This window comes from Sciurus carolinensis, chromosome 12, assembly GCF_902686445.1.
Source record: "Sciurus carolinensis chromosome 12, mSciCar1.2, whole genome shotgun sequence".
NCBI lineage: Eukaryota > Metazoa > Chordata > Mammalia > Rodentia > Sciuridae > Sciurus > Sciurus carolinensis.
Genome location: NC_062224.1, coordinates 45,732,456 through 45,752,591, shown reverse-complemented (window position 1 = coordinate 45,752,591; position 20,136 = coordinate 45,732,456). Strand labels below are relative to the sequence as shown.

Sequence of the window (20,136 nt, the reverse complement as noted above, 5' to 3'; positions counted from 1 at the left end):
AGAGAAAAATCCAAATAGGAGGCACAGGGTAGCAGAAATTAAAGAGTTCTACAATATGGCAAATCTTACATTAAGGAGAAACATCTGAATCAGAGAGGCTAGGAGTCCTGGAAGAATTTTTGAGTGAAACAGTGCTAGTCTTGATTTCTAAAGAACTTAAAAGAGGTTAATTAGACAAAAGGAGAGAACACAAGGTGCTTCAAACTGAAGAAGCAACGTGCATGAAGTCACAGGTCTTTAGCAAAGAGTATTCACAGAAAATGAGATCAGAGAAATAAAAAAGGGAAGGAATATGAAGTGCTTTGTGTACTAAATCAAGGAATTTGAACTTTATCATGAAAACTATAAGAAGAGCATCATTGATATGAAATTCAGAAGTAAGTCCAGAGCAATATGGGATTAAAAAAAAAAACAAAACTTCAGGGGGTAGCTGAGCCTAAGGCCAGTGAACACCTTCAATAATGATTTCCTTCAATAATGATTTGTTAGTATTTCAGGCAGTGGTAGGATTTCCTGAATCAAAGCCAGGACCCCTGGGATGGGAATAGAAAGGAAATATAAGAGGTAGAATTGGTTGATTCTATGTGGAGGGTCTTAGAGGGAAAGGATTGACATACATCCTAGATTTCTGGAAAGTAGAAACCAAAGAAATCAACTTGCTTACTTACTGTGATGGCCAGATAATGGTAGAGCAATTGGCCTGTTAAACTTTAATATTAAGCTCAAAGCTTTTAAAGCAGGTTTTCCTTATATTTCCTATTTGTGAGCCCAAATTGATCCATCTTGTACTTGATCCAAAGTCTTAATATAGAAGCAAGAAAGAAAATTATCTGTCTGGAAAGAAAGAAAGACAAAGAATGAAACAAATGGAAGGATAAAAAAAGATGAAAAAATCAATAAAGAGGTTCTATTTTTTAAAGTAGTTGAGATAGATTATTTGGAATAACCCTCTTACTGAAAACAATGAATGATGTTATACTTAAAAAATAATAAATAAATAAATCTTAACAGTTAAAAAGGGCTAAGTAGATAGTAGGGTATTAACATGTAAAAATCCAAGGGAAGATAGAAACCCACAGATGTAAGTAGAGCAGATCATAAAAGATTTTTTTTTTTAAAAGAAGGAAAGATTTATTTTGGCTTACAGTTTCCAAGGTTTCAATTCATGGTTGCTTGGCTCCTTTGTTTCTGGGCCTGTGGCAAGGCAAAATATAACAGAGTGTGTGATGGAGTAAAGGTGCTCATCTCATGGCAGTCAGGAAACAGAGAGGGGAAGGGGCCAGGACCAAGATACAGTCTTCAAGGACATTCTCCCAGTGATCTGCTTCCTCCATCTAAGTCCCACATCCTAAACCTTTCACCACCTCTTAATATTGCTACCAGTTGGCCATATGAACTTTTGAGGGACATTCCAGACCCAAACTAAAGCAGTGTGGATTACATCTTGAATATAAGGATGAATTAAAAGCAAACCATCTGCATCCCTACCATCTTCAAAAGTTACCCAAGTTGCTTTAGCTAGGTATTGGGAAAGATAAAGATTGTCTCTGAGAAGTAGTAACCACAGGTTGTCTTATACTGTTTTGAACAATCTCACTTGAGAATGTCACATTAAGTGAAGTAAGCCAAACTCTGAAAGTCAAAGGTTGTATGTTTTCTCTTATATGTGGGAGAGGAAAAGGAAAAAGGAAAAGAAAGGGAAGAGTGGGTCTCATGAAAACAAAGGGTGATCAGGAAACCAGGGAGAAGAAAAGGATGAGTGGGGTGGGGATAGGGGGAAGGGGAAATACTGGGGAATGTTACTGGCCAAATTATACTGTTGTATTTTGTGCATTTATGAATATGTAACAATGAATCCCACCATTGTGTACAACTATAATGCACCAATAAAAATGTGGAGAAAAGATAAAAACATTATTCGCTCTCAGATATAGCAGCAGGAACAGACTAAGACAAACTTTGTCTCCAAAAGCCAGTCATTAAAACCAGAAGGAAATGATTGTTTTTCTTTAAATACCAAGACATAAATAGAAACAACTCAGGAATATTAAGACCCAAAGAAACATGACCATCATCAAAGGAACAAAATGAAGCCTCGGTTACCCCAAAGAAATGACAGTCTATAAATTACCTGACAAAGGACTTAAAAATGATCATTTTATAGAAGCTCAATGAGCTCCAAGAGCTCACAGATAGACAACTAAACAAAATCAGGAAACAATACATGAACAAACTAGAAGTTCCACAAAGAAATAGAAACCATTAAAAAAATCTGGAGCTAAAGAGTACAGCCTATGAAATGAAAAATTCAATAGAGAACTTCCACAGTAAACTTAATTAAGTGAAAGGAAGAATCGGTAAACTTGAAGATGAGCCATTTGACACTATGCTTCCCAACGAGAAAAAAGAATGACAAAGAGTTAAGAAAACCTACAGGACTTATGGGACCCATCAAGTGAACCAGTATACCTGTTACAGGAATTCTAAAGGGATCAGAGAAAAAGGATAGAAAGCTTATCTAAGAAATAATGACAGAAGTCTTCCCAAAGGTGGAAAGGGAAATGACTATTGAGATCCATAATGAAGAAAGCACCACATTGGTTGAGCATAAAGAAATATTACATTCAAGACACATTATAGGCAGATCATCAGAAATCAAATACAGAATGTTGAAGACACCAAAAACAACAGTGAAGTGCCATAAGACTTCTGGCAGATTTCTGAGCAGAAAGTTTTTAGGCAAGGACAGAGTGGGATGATCCGTTCAAAGTGTTGAAAGAAAAACTGCCAACCAAAAATATGAATACCTGCAAGGCTGTCCTCAAGAAATGAAGAGGAGATAGACTCTCAGACTATATAAAAAGCTGAGAGATTTCAGTACTATTAGACCTGCTTTATTAAAAAAATAATGAAGATAGTCCTTCAGTTGAAACGAAAGTATAATAATTAGCAATGTGAGAATATATGAAAGGTAGAAAATTCATTTGTAAAGGTAAATTTTTATTTGAATATATAATACTCTAATACTGTAATGGTGCATAAATCACTTAACTCTAAGTTAAAAGACAAAAGTATTAATAACTGTGGCAACAATAATTTATTAATGAATACACAACATAAAAAAGTATTAGTGTGACACCAATAACATAAATGAAAATAGAAGTAAAAGTTTTTGTATGTGCTGAAAATTAGTTGAATTCAGCTTAAAATAGACTGCTATGAGTCTGTGATGGTTTCTGTAAGCAACATGGTATTTACAAAGAAAAACAGAGGTACAAAAAAGAAAGTAATTAAAAATGGCATTATGAAATCATCAAATAAAGGAAGACAGTAAAAGGAAGAAAGGAACTACAAAGCAGCCAAAACAACAAAATGGCAATAAAAAGTTTATATCTGTCAATAATTACTTTAATGTTAGATTAAACTCTAATAAAAAGACAGTGAAAAATTTATTTTTTAAAAGTTCTAACTATGTTGCCTACAAGAAACTTATTTTTTTGCCATTGAGGAGGATTCACATATGCTGAAAGAGAAAAGATGAAATAAGATATTCCCTGAAAATGGTAACCAAAAGAGAACAGAGGTAGCTATACTTACATCAGACAAATATAATTTAAGTTAAAAAACTGTCATAGCAAAGTCATCATCATATAATGAGAAGGGGATCAATTTACCAAGAAGATATAACAATTGTCAATATATGTTTGTCCAGTGTTGAAATACCAAAATATGTAAAGCAAATAATAGAACCAAAGGGGAAATACATATCAAAACAATAATTATAAGGGACTACAGTATTCTACTTTCAGGAGTGCATACATCATCCCACTGAAAATTAACCAATTGGATGAATCTGCTCTACCTACTCACTCCAGAAACTCATGTAACTTCTTTCACAGAAACACCCTCACAGACATTCAGAAACACTACCTTACCAGCTGTCTAGGTAACTCTTAATTCAGTCATGTTGACACCTAAAATTAACCACCAAAAACCCATTGCTCTTCAGTACGTGAAAGGATAAGGAAACTTCTGTACATCCGCAAAATGCTACTACTCAGCAATGAAAAGGATTGAACTATTGACATAGCAAGAACTTCGATGAAACCGTAAGGCATTATGCTAAGTAAAAGAAGTCTGTCTCAAAAGATTGCATATTATAAAGATTTCATTTATATGACATTTTCAAAAAGATGAAAGTGTTTTGATAACAAGTAATTAGTTGCTAGAAATTGAGGTGACTAGAGATAGTGACAATAAAGGACTAGCACTAGGGATTTTGGGGTGATGATGGAACTCTTCTATATCCTGATTGTAGTGGTGATTACATGAAATTATACATGTGTTAAAATTCATAGATCCGCACACCAAAAGAATAATAGTAAAGCTTACTGCATCATAATGTGTCTCTGTGTGTTTATGTGTATGTGTTTCCTTCATAGATATTTAGGTGGCATCACTGGTAAGTTCTTCTAAACATGCAACAAGATAGTAATTCTAGTTTTAAGTCACTTTTTCAAAGACTAGTAAGAAGGAAGATCCCCCAACTCAAAATAAATGAGACTATTGTAACCTTGATACTAAACAAAGAAGAATAAGAAAGGAAAAATACAGATTCAATCAAAACACAAGAGACAAATCACAAACAAAATATTAGCTGTACAATATATGTATAGGTACATATGTGGAATGCAAAGTCAGAAAAACATTTAAGTCATTTTTTAAATGCCACTATAACATACTTAGTAAATCAAATATTCATATAAAAAACAAGAAAAAAATGTTCAGTAAAATTTAGTACCTGTGAGTGGATATCAGTAAAGCTAAAATCCTTAGAATAATTGCTAATTCCTTAATCTAATAAAGTGTGTCTATGTAAAATCTATCACAAATATCATAATTAATGGTAAAATGTTGAAAACTTTTCCTTTGTGATCAGAAACTAGGTGAGGATGTCCATTGTCACCACTTTACTTAACCTTTTACTGGAGATGCTACCTGCTGCAATAAGACAAGAAAATAAATGACTAGAAATAGAAATTAGAAAAGAAAAAGACATAAATATCTATGCCCCGAACATTGGCTCATCCACGTACGTCAAACAAATCCTTCTCAATTCCAGAAATCAAATAGACCACAACACAATAATACTAGGCGATTTTAACACACCTCTCTCACCACTGGATAGATCGTCCAAACAAAAATTGAATAAAGAAACTATAGATCTCAACAACACAATCAGCAATTTAGACTTAACAGACATATATAGAATATACCATCCAACAAAGAATGAATACACTTTCTTCTCAGCAGCACATGGATCCTTCTCTAAAATAGACCATATTTTATGCCACAAAGCTACTGTTAGTAAATACAAGAAGATAGAGATACTACCTTGTACTCTATCAGATCATAATGGATTGAAATTAGAAATAAATGACAGAATAAAAAACAGAAACTTCTCCAATACCTGGAGACTAAATAATACACTATTATATGATGAATGGATAACAGAAGACATCAGGAGGGAAATAAAAAAATTCTTAGAAGTAAACGAGAACAAAGACACATCATATCAAAATCTCTGGGACACTATGAAAGCAGTACTTAGAGGAAGATTTATTTCATGGGGTGCATTCAAAAAAAGAAGTAGAAATCAACAAATAAACGAGTTAACACTACAGCTCAAAGCACTAGAAAAAGAAGAGCAGACCAATACCAAAAGTAGTAGAAGACAGGAAATAGTTGAAATCAACGAAATCGAAACAAAAGAAACAATCGGAAAAATTAATAAAATAAATAGTTGGTTCTTTGAAAAAATAAATAAAATTGATAAACCCTTAGCCACACTAACAAAGAGAAAGAGGGAGAAAACTCAAATTACTAAAATTCGGAATGAACAAGGAAACATCACAACAGACACGAGTGAAATACAAAACATAATTAGAAGCTATTTCGAAAATCTATACTCCAACAAAACAGAAAACCTTGAAGACATCAACAAATTTCTAGAGACATATGAACTACCTAAACTGAACGAGGAGGACATACACAACTTAAATAAACCAATTTCAAGCAATGAAATAGAAGAGGTCATCAAAAGCCTACCAACAAAGAAAAGTCCAGGACCAGATGGGTTCTCAGCCGAGTTCTACAAAACCTTTAAAGAAGAGCTCATTCCAATACTCCTCAAACTATTCCATGAAATAGAAGAGGAGGGAACCCTCCCAAACTCGTTCTATGAAGCCAATATCACCCTGATACCTAAACCAGACAGAGACACATCAAGGAAAGAAAATTTCAGACCAATATCCTTAATGAACATCGATGCAAAAATTCTCAACAAAATTTTAGCAAATCGCATACAAGTATATATTAAAAAGATAGTGCACCACGATCAAGTGGGTTTTATCCCAGGGATGCAAGGTTGGTTCAACATTCGGAAATTAATAAATGTCATTCACCATATCAACAGACTTAAAGTTAAGAATCACATGATTATTTCAATAGATGCAGAAAAAGCATTTGATAAAATACAGCATCCCTTCATGCTCAAAACACTAGAAAAAATTGGGGTAATGGGAACATTCCTAAACATTATAAAGGCCATCTACGCTAAGCCCATGGCTAATATCATTCTAAATGGTGAAAAACTGAAAGCGTTCCCCCTAAAAACTGGAACAAGGCAGGGATGCCCTCTTTCACCGCTTCTATTCAACATCGTCCTTGAGACTCTAGCCAGAGCAATCAGACAAACCAAAGAAATTAAAGGGATACGAATAGGAAAAGAAGAACTCAAACTATCCCTGTTCGCTATGACATGATTATATATTTAGAGGAACCTGGAAATTCCACCAGAAAACTTTTAGAACTCATAAGTGAATTCAGTAAAGTAGCAGGTTACAAGATCAATGCTCATAAATCCAATGCATTTTTATACATAAGTGATGAATCTTCAGAAAGAGAAATTAGGAAAACTACCCCATTCACAATAGCATCGAAGAAAATAAAATACTTGGGAATCAATCTCACAAAAGAGGTGAAAGACCTCTACAATGAGAACTACAGAACACTAAAGAAAGAAATTCAAGAAAACCTTAGAAGATGGAAAGATCTCCCATGTTCCTGGATAGGCAGAATTAATATCGTCAAAATGGCTATACTACCTAAAGTTCTATACAGATTCAATGCAATTCCAATTAAAATCCCAATGATGTACCTCGCAGAAATAGAGCAAGCAATTATGAAATTCATCTGGAAGAATAAAAAACCTAGAATAGCTAAAGCAATCCTCAGTAGCAAGAGCGAAGCAGGGGGTATTGCAATACCAGATCTTCAACTCTACTACAAAGCAATAGTAACAAAAACGGCATGGTATTGGTACCAAAATAGACAGATAGATCAATGGTACAGAATAGAGGACATGGACACAAACCCAAATAAATACAATTTTCTCATACTAGACAAAGGTTCCAACAATATGCAATGGAGAAAAGATAGCCTCTTCAACAAATGGTGCTGGGAAAACTGGAAAACTATATGCAATAGAATGAAACTAAACCCCTATCTCTCACCCTACACAAAACTCAACTCAAAATGGATCAAGGACCTCGGAATCAGACCAGAGACCCTGCATCTTATAGAAGAAAAAGTAGGTCCAAATCTTCAACTTGTTGGCCCAGGATCAGATTTCCTTAACAGGACTCCCATAGCACAAGAAATAAAAGCAAGAATAAACAACTGGGATAGATTCAAACTAAAAAGCTTTCTCTCAGCAAAGGAAACTATCAGAAATGTGAAGAGAGAGCCTACAGAGTGGGAGAATATCTTTGCCAACCATACCTCAGATAGAGCGCTAATTTCCAGAATCTATAAAGAACTCAAAAAACTCTACACGAAGAATACAAATAATCCAATCAACAAATGGGCTAAGGAAATGAACAGACACTTCACAGAAGAAGATGTACAAGTAATCACCAGATATATGAAAAAATGTTCAACATCCCTAGTAATAAGGGAAATGCAAATCAAAACTACCCTAAGATTTCATCTCACCCCAATTAGAATGGCGATTATCAAGAATACAAGCAACAATAGGTGTTGGCGAGGATGTGGTGAAAAAGGAACACTCATACATTGCTGGTGGGGTTGCAAATTAGTGCAGCCACTCTGGAAAGCAGTGTGGAGATTCCTCAGAAAGCTTGGAATGGAAACACCATTTGACCCAGCTATCCCACTCCTTGGCCTATACCCAAAGGACTTAAAATCAGCATACTACAGAGATACAGCCACATCAATGTTCATTGCTGCTCAGTTCACCATAGCCAGATTGTGGAACCAACCTAGATGCCCTTCAGTTGATGAATGGATAAAGAAACTGTGGCATATTTATACAATGGAATATTACTCCGCAATGAAGAATGATAAAATTATGGCATTTGTAGGCAAATGGTCGAAATTGGAGAATATCATGCTAAGTGAGATAAGCCAATCTCAAAAAACTAAAGGACGAATGATCTCGCTGATAAGCGGATGAGGACATATAATGGGGGGTGGGACGGGCTAGCATTAGGTTTAGGGTTAGGTTTAGAGTTAGGCTAAGGAGAGCAGTAAGAATGAAGGAAAGAAGGACTGTGTAGAGGGAAAAGAGGGGTGGTAGGGGTGGGAGGGGTGGGAGGGGTGGGGGGGAGGGGAAAAATATAATAAACATCATTACCCTATGTAAACGTAAAAAAAAATAAATAAATAAATTAAAAAAAAAGAAAAAGAAAACTGTTCTTCACAGTTGATGTAATTATACATTTTTAAAGTCTGCAGATAAATTATTAGAATAGTTTGGCAAATTTATTGAATATAAATTAATATACAGAATTTAAAGCCATCCCTACTTATCAGTAAAAATTATAAAAGAAGAATAGATGTCTATGACCACATGAAAAAATTATAAACCTTTATTACAGGTTCTAGAGAATACATCAGTAAATAAATACATTGTATTCATGGATTAGAGGACTCAATATATTTTTTAGCTAACTTCCAGACTTTGAATTTCACTTGTTTTTCCATTAATGCCCTTTTGCTGTTCCAGCATGCAATACAAGGTATCACATTGTATGTAATTATTATGTCTGGTATGTAACAGTTTCTTAGTCTTTGTTTTTTATGACTTTGACAATGTCGAAAAGTACTGGTCAGACATTGTACAGAATATTCCTCAATTTGTATTTTTCTCATTATTTTCTCAAGATTAGTCTGAGGATAAAGAACACAGTAGTGAAGTACCCTTCTTATCACTTTACATCAGGAATATACAGATAACATGACATTACTGTGAATTTTAACCTGTTATAAGAAGAACTTTAGGAGGCTCATCAGCAGAATGAATAAGAAAGAGATTGGTAGAAATGAAGTCAGAAAGTTAATATAATGCCAGAATATCTAAAGGTCTTATAAGCTATTTGAAACCCTTCTGCTTATTGAAACCAGGTGACATTGAAGATTTGCATAAGATGGTATGAGCTGATTTTCATTTTAGAAGTATAATTGGCTGCTCCATTCAGAAGAAACTAGAAGGAAGGATAGAAGCAGGAAGACTACCAAGACTTTTACAATAATCTAAGGTGGCATCTTGAACCAGGATAGAGGCAGTAAGGATAGTAAGAAGATACTAAATTCTGGTTCTATTTTGAAAGTAGAGTCAATAGGATTTGTTGGTAAATTATATCTAGACTGAGATAAAAAGAAAAGCTTAAGATGATTCCATGATAGTTGAGTTTGGAGGGAGTCTAATAACGAGACACTTGTTAGAATCATCCCCACTTGTATTTATTTTTCATTCTGATTATGTCGTTTAGCATGCCTATCTCCATCTTGTCATCCAGGAATTTGATGAGTTGCATAGCACCAAGGACAGAACTAAAAGCATAGTACTAGCTTTCTTCCATAAACCACTTTAAAAAAAATTATTAAAATATTTTATAATCTGTGTCTTCAAAAATTAATATAATGGGAAATCTTGTCAGACACCTAAATATACTAGAGCTGACAATCAGCCTAGATGACTGTCAAAAGATGAATGGATAAAGAAAATATGTTACACAGTAAAACATTGTTCAACCATAAAGAAGAAGGAAATTATGTCATTTGCAGGAAAATTGATGGAACTGGAGGTCATATTTTAAGCAAAATAAGCGAGATACAGAAAGATGAATATTGCATTTTTTTTCTCTCATCAGTGAAAACTGGGAAAAAGGATTACCTGAAGGTAGGACTATTATGAAAGGGGAATGAGACAAAGGGGAGGGGGAAAAAGAGGAAGAACAAAGAAAGTATAGAATGGAAGGTTGACATGATCAAAGCTTGCTATATGCATGTGTAGAAATGTCACAGTGAAACCTGTTAATTCATATAATTAATATGTATTAATAATAATTATGATAAAATGTTTTCAATAAAAAAGGAAAATAGAAGGAGACAGGCCAGGAACCTCTAGAAACCAAATGACATGCAGTGAATACCCTGGGCTTTTTCTTAGCTTATATATCTCTTGCAGATCAGACTGGGTGCTAGAGAAGCCAGTAACCCAAAAACCTCAACAGGTGTACACATACACAGAACAAGCCCCATGGAAATCCTACTCTTCTCTACCCAAAGGACCAGGAAGAAGGCCGCCTTCTAGACAAAAACATTTAGACAATAACTGCTCTGCTGCAGCCAAATACCACACAAAAAAAACCCCTGCAACTTTATTCCTTCTCCCCACTGTTAAGACTGAGTGGGGAGCCTTACATTTCCATCTTCAATGAAATGAAGCATCACAACCTGCCCCCCGCCACACACACTATACACATACATGCCTGTGTAGACAAGACCAGTTAGAGAGCTGGGACTTTCATCTCCACCAAATGGTAACAAGCACATCCCTTTCTCCTTCAGTGTCAGTGGAGACACGTAAGAAACTTAGACTTCCATTTCAGTTTTTCCTAGTGGCAATAGTGATAACAAGGAATCCCCCACTTCTGTGCTGAGCTGGTGTTAGAGCCTACTGGTAAAGAGTTAAGGCTTTCAGAGGTAATGAAGTAGCCCTTCATCTATGGTGTCAATGAAAGCCGCTTGGGAAGCAGTAATGAGGACCTTGCAACTAGGTTGGCATCAGTGGAAATCTAGTGAGAAGCCCGAACTCTCACCTCTGCCTTGGTGTAATGAGCAACCTTCTTTCCAGGCAGGGGACAAGAAGCTTAGTAGGAAATCCTACACTTCTACCTCTTTTTGGTAGTTAGTGGAAGGACATCTTCCTTTTCCACTGGGGTGGTGTCATGGAAGAAGGCCTGACCAAACAGAAGATTGTCTTCTGGAGTGTCTCCATCTGTTTTAATTATAATTAAAATGTTCCATGTTGGTTCAAAATTACTTGTCATTACACAAACTAGGAAATTTCAACTTGAATTAGAAAAGACAATGAACAGAAACCAGCACCCCAAGTGATACTGATGTTAGAATTATCTTACAAAGATTTTGAAGCAACCAATGTAAAAATATTTCAATAAGCACTTGTGAACATGGCTTGAAGCTGAAACAATTTTAGCAAAGATATTGAAAATATAAAGAAGCACCAGATGGAAATTGTATAACTGAAAAATACAATAACTAAAGTAAAGGAAAAACTTTAGTCAGTAGACTCAGTAGCAGAATGAAAGAACAGAGGAAAAAAATCAATGAAGTTGGAGTTAGAATGATAGAATTTACCTAATCTGAACAACAAAGAGAGAATACACTGGGAAAAAAAGAGTGGAGTCTGAAATCTATTCAGATCTAAAATTTATGACATTAGAATTCCAGAGAGAAAGAAGAAGATGTAACTGAAAAAAAGTATTCAAAGAAATTGCCAATTATTTCCAAAATTTGACAAAAGTCATAAATTTACTCCCCAAATGTCATAAAAAATTCATGTCATGTCATGTCATAAAAATTTCATAATCAAATTTATGAAAACAAAAGATAAAAAAATGAAGTAGAGAGAGAGAAATGATGCTTTTATCTATAGGCAGAAAACAATTGAATGACAGTGATTTTTCATAAGAAACTGTGGAGACCAGCAGCATATAAAGCACACTTTTAAAATATTGAAAGAATTGTTAATCTTGAATTCTATATTCAGAGAAAATATTCTGAAAGAATTAAGAAATCCAGACATTTTTAGGTGAAGGAATACTAACAGGATTTGTCACCAGCAAATCTATCCTAAATGTAGTTTTTTAAAAAAAAAAACCTTTAAAACAGAAAGTGATAAAAGAAGGAATATTAGGATAATAACAAGGAAGAAATAATGAAAGTAAAAATATATATACCCTTTGTATATACAATGGGTATTAAAATCTCTTCCAGGATCGACAATTATGTGATGATTGGAACAAAAATGCATAAATATGGATAGATAAAACTAATGAAACCAGTATAGTGAATATTAACAATTTCTAATTTTTATTCTGTATAAGCTACCTAAAAGGTCATTTTTGACCAAATCCTATAGTAAATCTGATAGCCAAATCATAAGATATTTTGAATTGTATATTAATTCCTGCCTTGACATAGCATTATTTTCATTTGAACTATTGCTTAACATGCATTATGTTGCAGAGAACATTCTCAGGCACTGAAAATTATTTAAAACAAGAAAGAAAGTATTCTTCAGTTCAGATAGATAACTTCTATAAACTATATTTCTAAACCTGTGTAAAGTAACAATTCTAAGCTTTACCTCACTTAATTAATTTAAAAAATAGATAAAAGTTTGTGTATATCACACCATGCTTAAAACCATCTTGCCCAGCCAAACGAACAAACCAATAAACATAAATTGGTTTCCTTTGATAAACAATTTTGACAAAAGTAAAATATCAGTGCATTCCACTTGTTAAAAAGCATCCTTTTAACAAGTATCCATTATAAGAGTTTGAATATCATTGTGAAAAGGTTCACAGCAAATTTGCAGCACCACTCATTGATCCAGGGCAACCAAAACTTCTTGCCAGAGCACTGATTCAGAGTCCTCAGTAAATTAATTTAATTCACTAATAAGAAGATGAGTCACTATTAGTAATTCACTTTAGTTGGTTGTCATTTAGTTGCTCTTAATCATGCATTCACCTTTGTTAGGTAATGGGACTTTAGATTCCATAAGAAAACGTCTATCTTCAAGTTGATTTTGGTTCCCCAAGATGATTCTTTCAGCTGAATTTGAAAGTTTAGTCAGTTTGGATATGGTTGGTTAAACAAACATGATCCTGAAGCAGAAACAGAGAACTTGAGTTATCACAAATGGAACTTGCTCTGAAGGGCAGACACTGCTTAATAAAGTTGCACTGTATTTTACCATTACTTTCAAGTTCTGTTCTTTAGTAAGACCTGTCTGCTTTGCTGTTTTGTTTTCATTACATTTTTGTGCACTTAATAAAAAAACTTAGCCAGTATGCAAGAAACAGTATCTTGATCATACTGTAACTTCAAGAAAACATGAATATAAAATTTTTATGCTATTGAAAAAAAAGATTAGAAATATTTTGCTGAGAACGTAGAGGAACTGCAAGGTTTTTAGAAAGAAGTTTAGAAAGCCAGTTGCTCAATGAAGGGTTTTCTGCCAAGTTACAGGAAAAGGAGCGAGGAGCGAGGGAAAATGAGGCAAAGACCTTTTAATGTTGCTGAGCTCAAGGAAGCCACAATACCTGTGTCAACTAACTAAAGACTTATAAGCAAAAGGAGAAATAGTAAATGAGAAAGTGGTCAGTTATATTCAGCTGTGCTAGAGACCAGCACATGAAACTGATATTCACAGATCTATAGCATAATGTAAATCAGTGTCATGTATTAAAATGTCATGTAATAAGGATCTTTAAAAACTATTCTTAAAAACTTATCTGAATTACATATTAAATTATAATTATGTTCTTAAAAATGATTCAATTTTATTGTAGATATTAAACTAGGATGTATTCACCATCAATATATATATAAACAAAAAAATTTAGGGTAACTAAGTACTATTGTCTGAAAATACCATCAACGTTAAATTTTCTTTGTGGGAAAGAAAATATGATTTGGCAGTATTCCAACATATCTGTCTTCATCTTATAAGATCTTGTGGTTCAGTCAAACACTTCAAGCTTGTGTCAGTTAAACCTTTTTAAATTCAATATTAACTTTTGAGACACCTGTCTTCAAGACTCCCTATGCTTTCAGTTTTAAAACATCTATACAAAACTAATCTGATACAATGAAATATTGTTTAATATGTTAGCTATTTCTTAGTATTTTAAAATTGTTGAGTTTTTTAAATGTCCCAATAGCAACTTACATATTTTTTCAAATGAAGTTTTAAAACTCTAGAAATTTACTTATGTATAAAAATAACAAAGCAATGAAAAGTTTTATCAAAAAAAATATTTAAGATTCTGATCTTATACACCATAGTAGTAAGCCTTTCTTAGGCACAAATAATAATAAAATACTGTAAGTAGACTGCACAAATACATTGAGCCAAATTGTATTTATTCCTTAAGACTTAGTTTAACTTACTCTTTGGAATCCTCTTCAACCAGAGGTGGAGTGTGATGTTGGGCTAGTTCAGAATGTGATTTCCAGTCTTCACTGTACCATTGTCTCTTGAATTCCCCCCTTGAATCTGTAAAATGAAGACATTGAGCCAAATAATCCCAGAGGGTTTTTTTTTTGAAACTCTATTTATAAGGGAATCCACTTCCATTTGCACTAAATATATAGCACTAATATTTACAAACCTCTGAGTATCTCAGTACTCAGAAATAGCACTAGTGAGAGAGTTAGGGCTGTCTTTACAATGCTGAACTTCACTTGTGTACTCTGCCCTTTTAAAAATCCCTATCAAATGTGCTACCTTCAACACAGTGTGTATAGTTCTTTCTCTCATTGGCCTTATAGTTTATAATCAAAGTATTGTTATATAAGTTATTTCTTTTCTTCCACATCTCATTTGTAATAGACCTGTATTAGTATATCATGCTTTCTCAGCAAACCTGATAGCAGTGAGTATAACTAGTGCCAAATCTGAGTTTTAAATACCATTCTCCAATAAACAGGGCAAAGCTCTTTAGAGAAATGACTGATTCCATTCCAGGGTCAGTGAAAATATAAGATGAGCTAGAACATTAAGTGAAAACAAATACATAAATATAAAATTATTATACCACACTAAAAGGACACAGTAGTCATGTGAAGGAGCTCCCAGTGCCAAATCTAGAAAAATATTTGCAGCAAAATAAATGATGATAGTATTGGATAATAAGCCATAGAATAAGATAAATATCAGTGCATCCCTATCTACTTAAATATGTGGAGTAAAGGGGTAATAGCCCTTCTTTATAGTAGAATTCCAATTATAAATTAATGAGTAATTAGGGAAATGAAAACTCACTTTTATACAAACACCATGGTAATAACTATTTCAGATGAGAACTACCAATGAATGCTTAAAATTAGTGTATGAAGTTTTAAGGAGAAAAAGGGGAACTGGCATATTTCAAAGTATTTCTCCACAAGATAATTATTAATTATCAAGAGAGACATCATAAGTAGTATGAAGAAACCTCATTTACCAGGAAATCAAAGTTAATATCACCAGTAATAGGACTGTGATATATGATATACCACTGGTGTGATATGTTGACAAGAGCATGGTGGTATTCTGCTCAAAATGTATAGCCTCAGTCTAATCATTAGAAAACATCAGAGAAATTCAGGTTGAGGGTGATCTATCAAAATGTCAAGGTCATAAGGTACAAGGAAAGACCAAAGCAATTTGGCAAAGTCTAATTGATTGGATTATCAGATTTTGGTAGTAGACTATAGAAACAAGACATATCCTAAATTCAATGTAGGATACTAAATTGGTTTTTGAACCAAGGAAAAAAATGAGATTAGTGGGAAAACTTGCAGAAGTCAAGTAAGATTTGTAGATTAGTTAGTAGTATTATATTATTAATTTCATGTTTTATATAATAGTACTTTGATTATATGAGATGTTCTTATTAGAGGAAGTTGGTTGAAGAGTATGCAGGAACTTTTGCACTATTTATATAACTTCTCAGTCAAAAATTGTACAAATTAAAAGTGTTCTTTAAATCTTGATCAAAATGAAGCAAAAATTCTTTGAATTATATTAGTATTTCTGAACAAATTGGAATTTTCAAAATTATTTTAATAAACAGGAAAAAAGAGAAAATAGTTAAACATAATAACTCAACTTAGAAAATACATAACCTATCCAAAGCTCATTCTCAAATCTTTGGCCATTGTCTCATTCCTTAGCCTTTCTAGTAGAACAACTGGTAACTAGCCCCAAGGTCTTAAGCAGGTCCTTTGTACTCTTCTTGGGTTGCCTCCACATTAGGGGGTGTCAATTTATTTTCCTACCATTTTAGAGCTGGTCTCAATACCTTGAAATTGGGGGCAAAGATAAATCAGGTTTATTCCACCTTTAATTAAGACTTTTCTTTTAGATTTGCTTTGGATTTTGAGAACCATTGAAGAACTAGAACGGCTGACACAATAAATGAGCATTTAGTTGTAAAGCTAACATTTACACATTTACCAAGAAAAATAATACTTTGTGTGAACCTGTCCAGGCCTAATGCTAATTGATTTCCTGAACGTTCTTTCTTTTCATTCTTATAACAACTCTGTGAGGTACCTTCTAGCTCCACTTTACATATAAAGAGGGAAACTGAGGCTCAGAAAGAAAGTTAAATATTTTGCCAAAATAACACATTAAATAAATGAAAAACCAAGATTCAAAACCAAGTCTCTGATTCTTTGTTCTAAAGCATTTCATTGTTTCCTTTTTCTAGTTAACCCAACAAAAAAACATATACACATTGAATATAATGTTAGATCAGTAGGAAAGTAGTTTGATCGTACTATCAGCTCCTATACATACAGAAACATCTTCTGAGCAGTTACCATGTCTGTACTTCTTTTGAATATACTGTGGCCTCCAGCAAGACTCAGGTCCAATAATGGTTAGAATTCAATTCATTGTATGAGGAAACTAAAGCAACAAAACGGAAACAATATTGAACTCTACCCTCTACATAGCAATCTTCCCTATAGCTAACAGACAAATAGCTGTTATCTTCATTCTTCTTCCTGCTCTAGAAATATTAAACCACTTGTATTAGTTTTCTGCTGCTACCATAACAAATTATCACACACTTGATTGTTTTAAACAACACAAATGTATTATATTACAGTCATCTTAATCTTGCTGGGCTAAAATCTAATATGAATGTTGCATTCCTTACTGGATGTTCACAGGGAGGATCCCTTTCCTTGCTCATTCAGAAGACAGATCCTTTTGGTTGTATGAGGACCCCATTTCCTTGCGGGCTGAGAACCATTCCCAGCCTTCAGAGGGTACCTACATTCCTTGGCTCATGACCCCTTTGCTCTATCTTTAGGGCAAGCAGTACAGGTCAAGATTCTGAAATTAGACTGTCTTCTACTTCTTAATGTCATCTTCTACACTTTTGCTTTCATTTATTCCACTTTTGGAGTTCATATGAGTAATTGGCTCACCTAGATAAACCAGGATAATCTCCCCATCTCAAAGTCTGTAACTTTAGTCACATCTACAAAATCCATTTTACAATTGAAGTTATGATTTTCATGAAGTTGGAGGATTAGAATGTGAATATCTTTAGGGAATCATTATTCTGTAGAGTACAACCCTCCATACAATAAAATTCACCCAAATCCACAAACCACATGCTAATATTGAAAATAATCATAGATAAATTTTACTGTGCACTATGTGCCAAGTAATGTTCTAAATTGTGTTTTGCATATATTAATCTAATTCTTATGATACCATAATGAGGCAGATGACAGCCCCATTTTATAGATGAGGAAATAAAGATAGAAAGACAGTGGATCATTTATAGAGTCACTGCTATTAAGTGTGATCTGAGATTTGAAGCAGGTGATCTGAATCTGGGAGTTATGCCATTAACCTCTACATTACCATAAGTCATGCAGATGGTTTGGTACTTGGGATATTATGCTTAACTAATTAACGGTAAAAATAGGTAACCTGCTTATATGCAAGCATGTTACTTACTGTTAGTCTTTTGGGTAAATGATTTTTTCCCTACTACCTCAGAGAAAAGGAACAATAATGAAGTACATGGATGATTGAAAATGAATGTAATTAGATTATTTTACTCATTGTCAGTGTTGTATTCAGAACAAATGTCACTGTTTGTTAAATCAGTTTCTTCAGAACAATTTAATTAAGCAAAAAAGATGGTAATTAAGTTGTCATGCAATCCATTGGCATCCTGTTGCAGCACCCATAATGGTGTAATTGTCTCACTCCCTTAAACTGTGTTCTTTAAGGTTAGTAGTGAAGTCTTTTAAATTGTGTATTTCAGCACTTAGAAGAACTTCTGGATCATGGTAGGCTCTCAAATAATGAGTGGGTGAATGGATTAGTTAGGAATTAAATGATTACTGTAACTGTCAATCCACTTGTACCCTGCTCTTAGAGTTTAATGAGTTAATTTGAGGTCAAAATGTTTCAGACAAGGTGATCTCCAAATCTTACATGTAATAAAGATAATAGTCTCAAAACAATGACTGTATCATCATAATCCATTATAATGCCTGTAACATTGAGCATTTTCTATGTGCTTCTCATTGGACTAAATACTTCTTATACATTTACAGTGTTCACAACAGTCCTATTTGGTAATGTGTTAACTTTAAGGACAAGAAGAGCTCATATCACTCTTCCAAGGTCCTTCATAGACTCAGTAGAGCCAGAATCTTAACCAAGGCTTAATTGACTCTAAAACCTTTTCTTTTATCCATTGCCTCCTTATTTCTTTTTCTAAAAGTATCCAGGAGATTTCTGGATTTGACTTCTCTTTTACAATTTGAATTAGTTAACTACAAATCCATTGTTGTATGTAATTACCAATTTGTTTCTCAAGTAATAGCATAAAATATCAAAACAGTTTTTAAAATTTACATATACTCTAGTTCTGTTAAATTTCCATTTATAGAATTAGCACCTTGAGCTAGAAAACACTTTTTTTTTCATTTTTTTTTGTTAAGAACTCAGGAATCCTTTTTAATTAACAGAGTAAAATCAACTTTTTTATCGATGTACAGTTCTTTGAGCTTTTGTAACACACACGCACACACACACTCACTCAAACACATGCATATCACAACCTCCAGAGTCAGGGCAATGAATTGTTCCATCACCAGAAACCTCAAGGGTATTGACACCTTTTTGGTCATATTATTCCTTCCACTGCAGACCCTGCAAACCATAGTCTTTCTCTGTCACTATAGTATTATTCTTTTGGAGAATATCTTAAAAATGGTATCAAGACAGTATGAAATATTTTGTATCTGACTTCATTCGGTGTGCCTTTGAAAATCAGTCAAGTCATTGCATACCTCAACAGTTTGATCCTTTTTATTGATGAGTACTATTCCACTGTATGGGTGTACCACAGTTTCTTTATTCATTTAGCTGTTGAAGGACATTTGGGGTTGTTTCTAGTTTATAGAGATAACAAATAAACTGTTAAACATTAGTGTACAGGTTTTGGGGGAAGGTGAACATGAGTTTTCATTTCTGTAGGTAAGAACCTAGAAGTATAATTGTTGCATCATATGTTAAATGTATATTTCATGTTTTAAGAAACTGCCAAACTTTACCAGAATGGTTGTACCACACTCCCCAATAGAGATTCAGTTTCTCTACATCCTCACAAGCATTTGATTTTATCAATATTTTTTACTTTAACCATCCTAATAGATGGTTATGTGAGGTCATGGCAGGTGTGGTTTCAATCTGCATTTCTGTAATAGCTAGTGAAACTGAACATATTTTCACATTTAATTACTACATGTAGATGTATATACTTACTTATGTACATTGTATAGATCATCTCAGTGAAGTATCTATTAACATATTTTGTGTATTTTCTGAGTTGCTTTATTATTATTAAGCTTTTAGAGTCCTTTGCAGTTGTAGTAAATGCATTTTTCCCAATCTGTCCTGTCTCTTCATTCTCTTACCCTAGGTTTTCCCAG

General features: G+C 33.7%; 1 protein-coding gene across 3 annotated transcripts in view; it reads left to right on the top strand.

Moving 5' to 3' along the window:
- Zeb1 (zinc finger E-box binding homeobox 1) overlaps positions 1 to 20,136 on the top strand; it is a 162,215-nt gene that overhangs the window by 100,173 nt on the left and 41,906 nt on the right. The window lies entirely within an intron of this gene.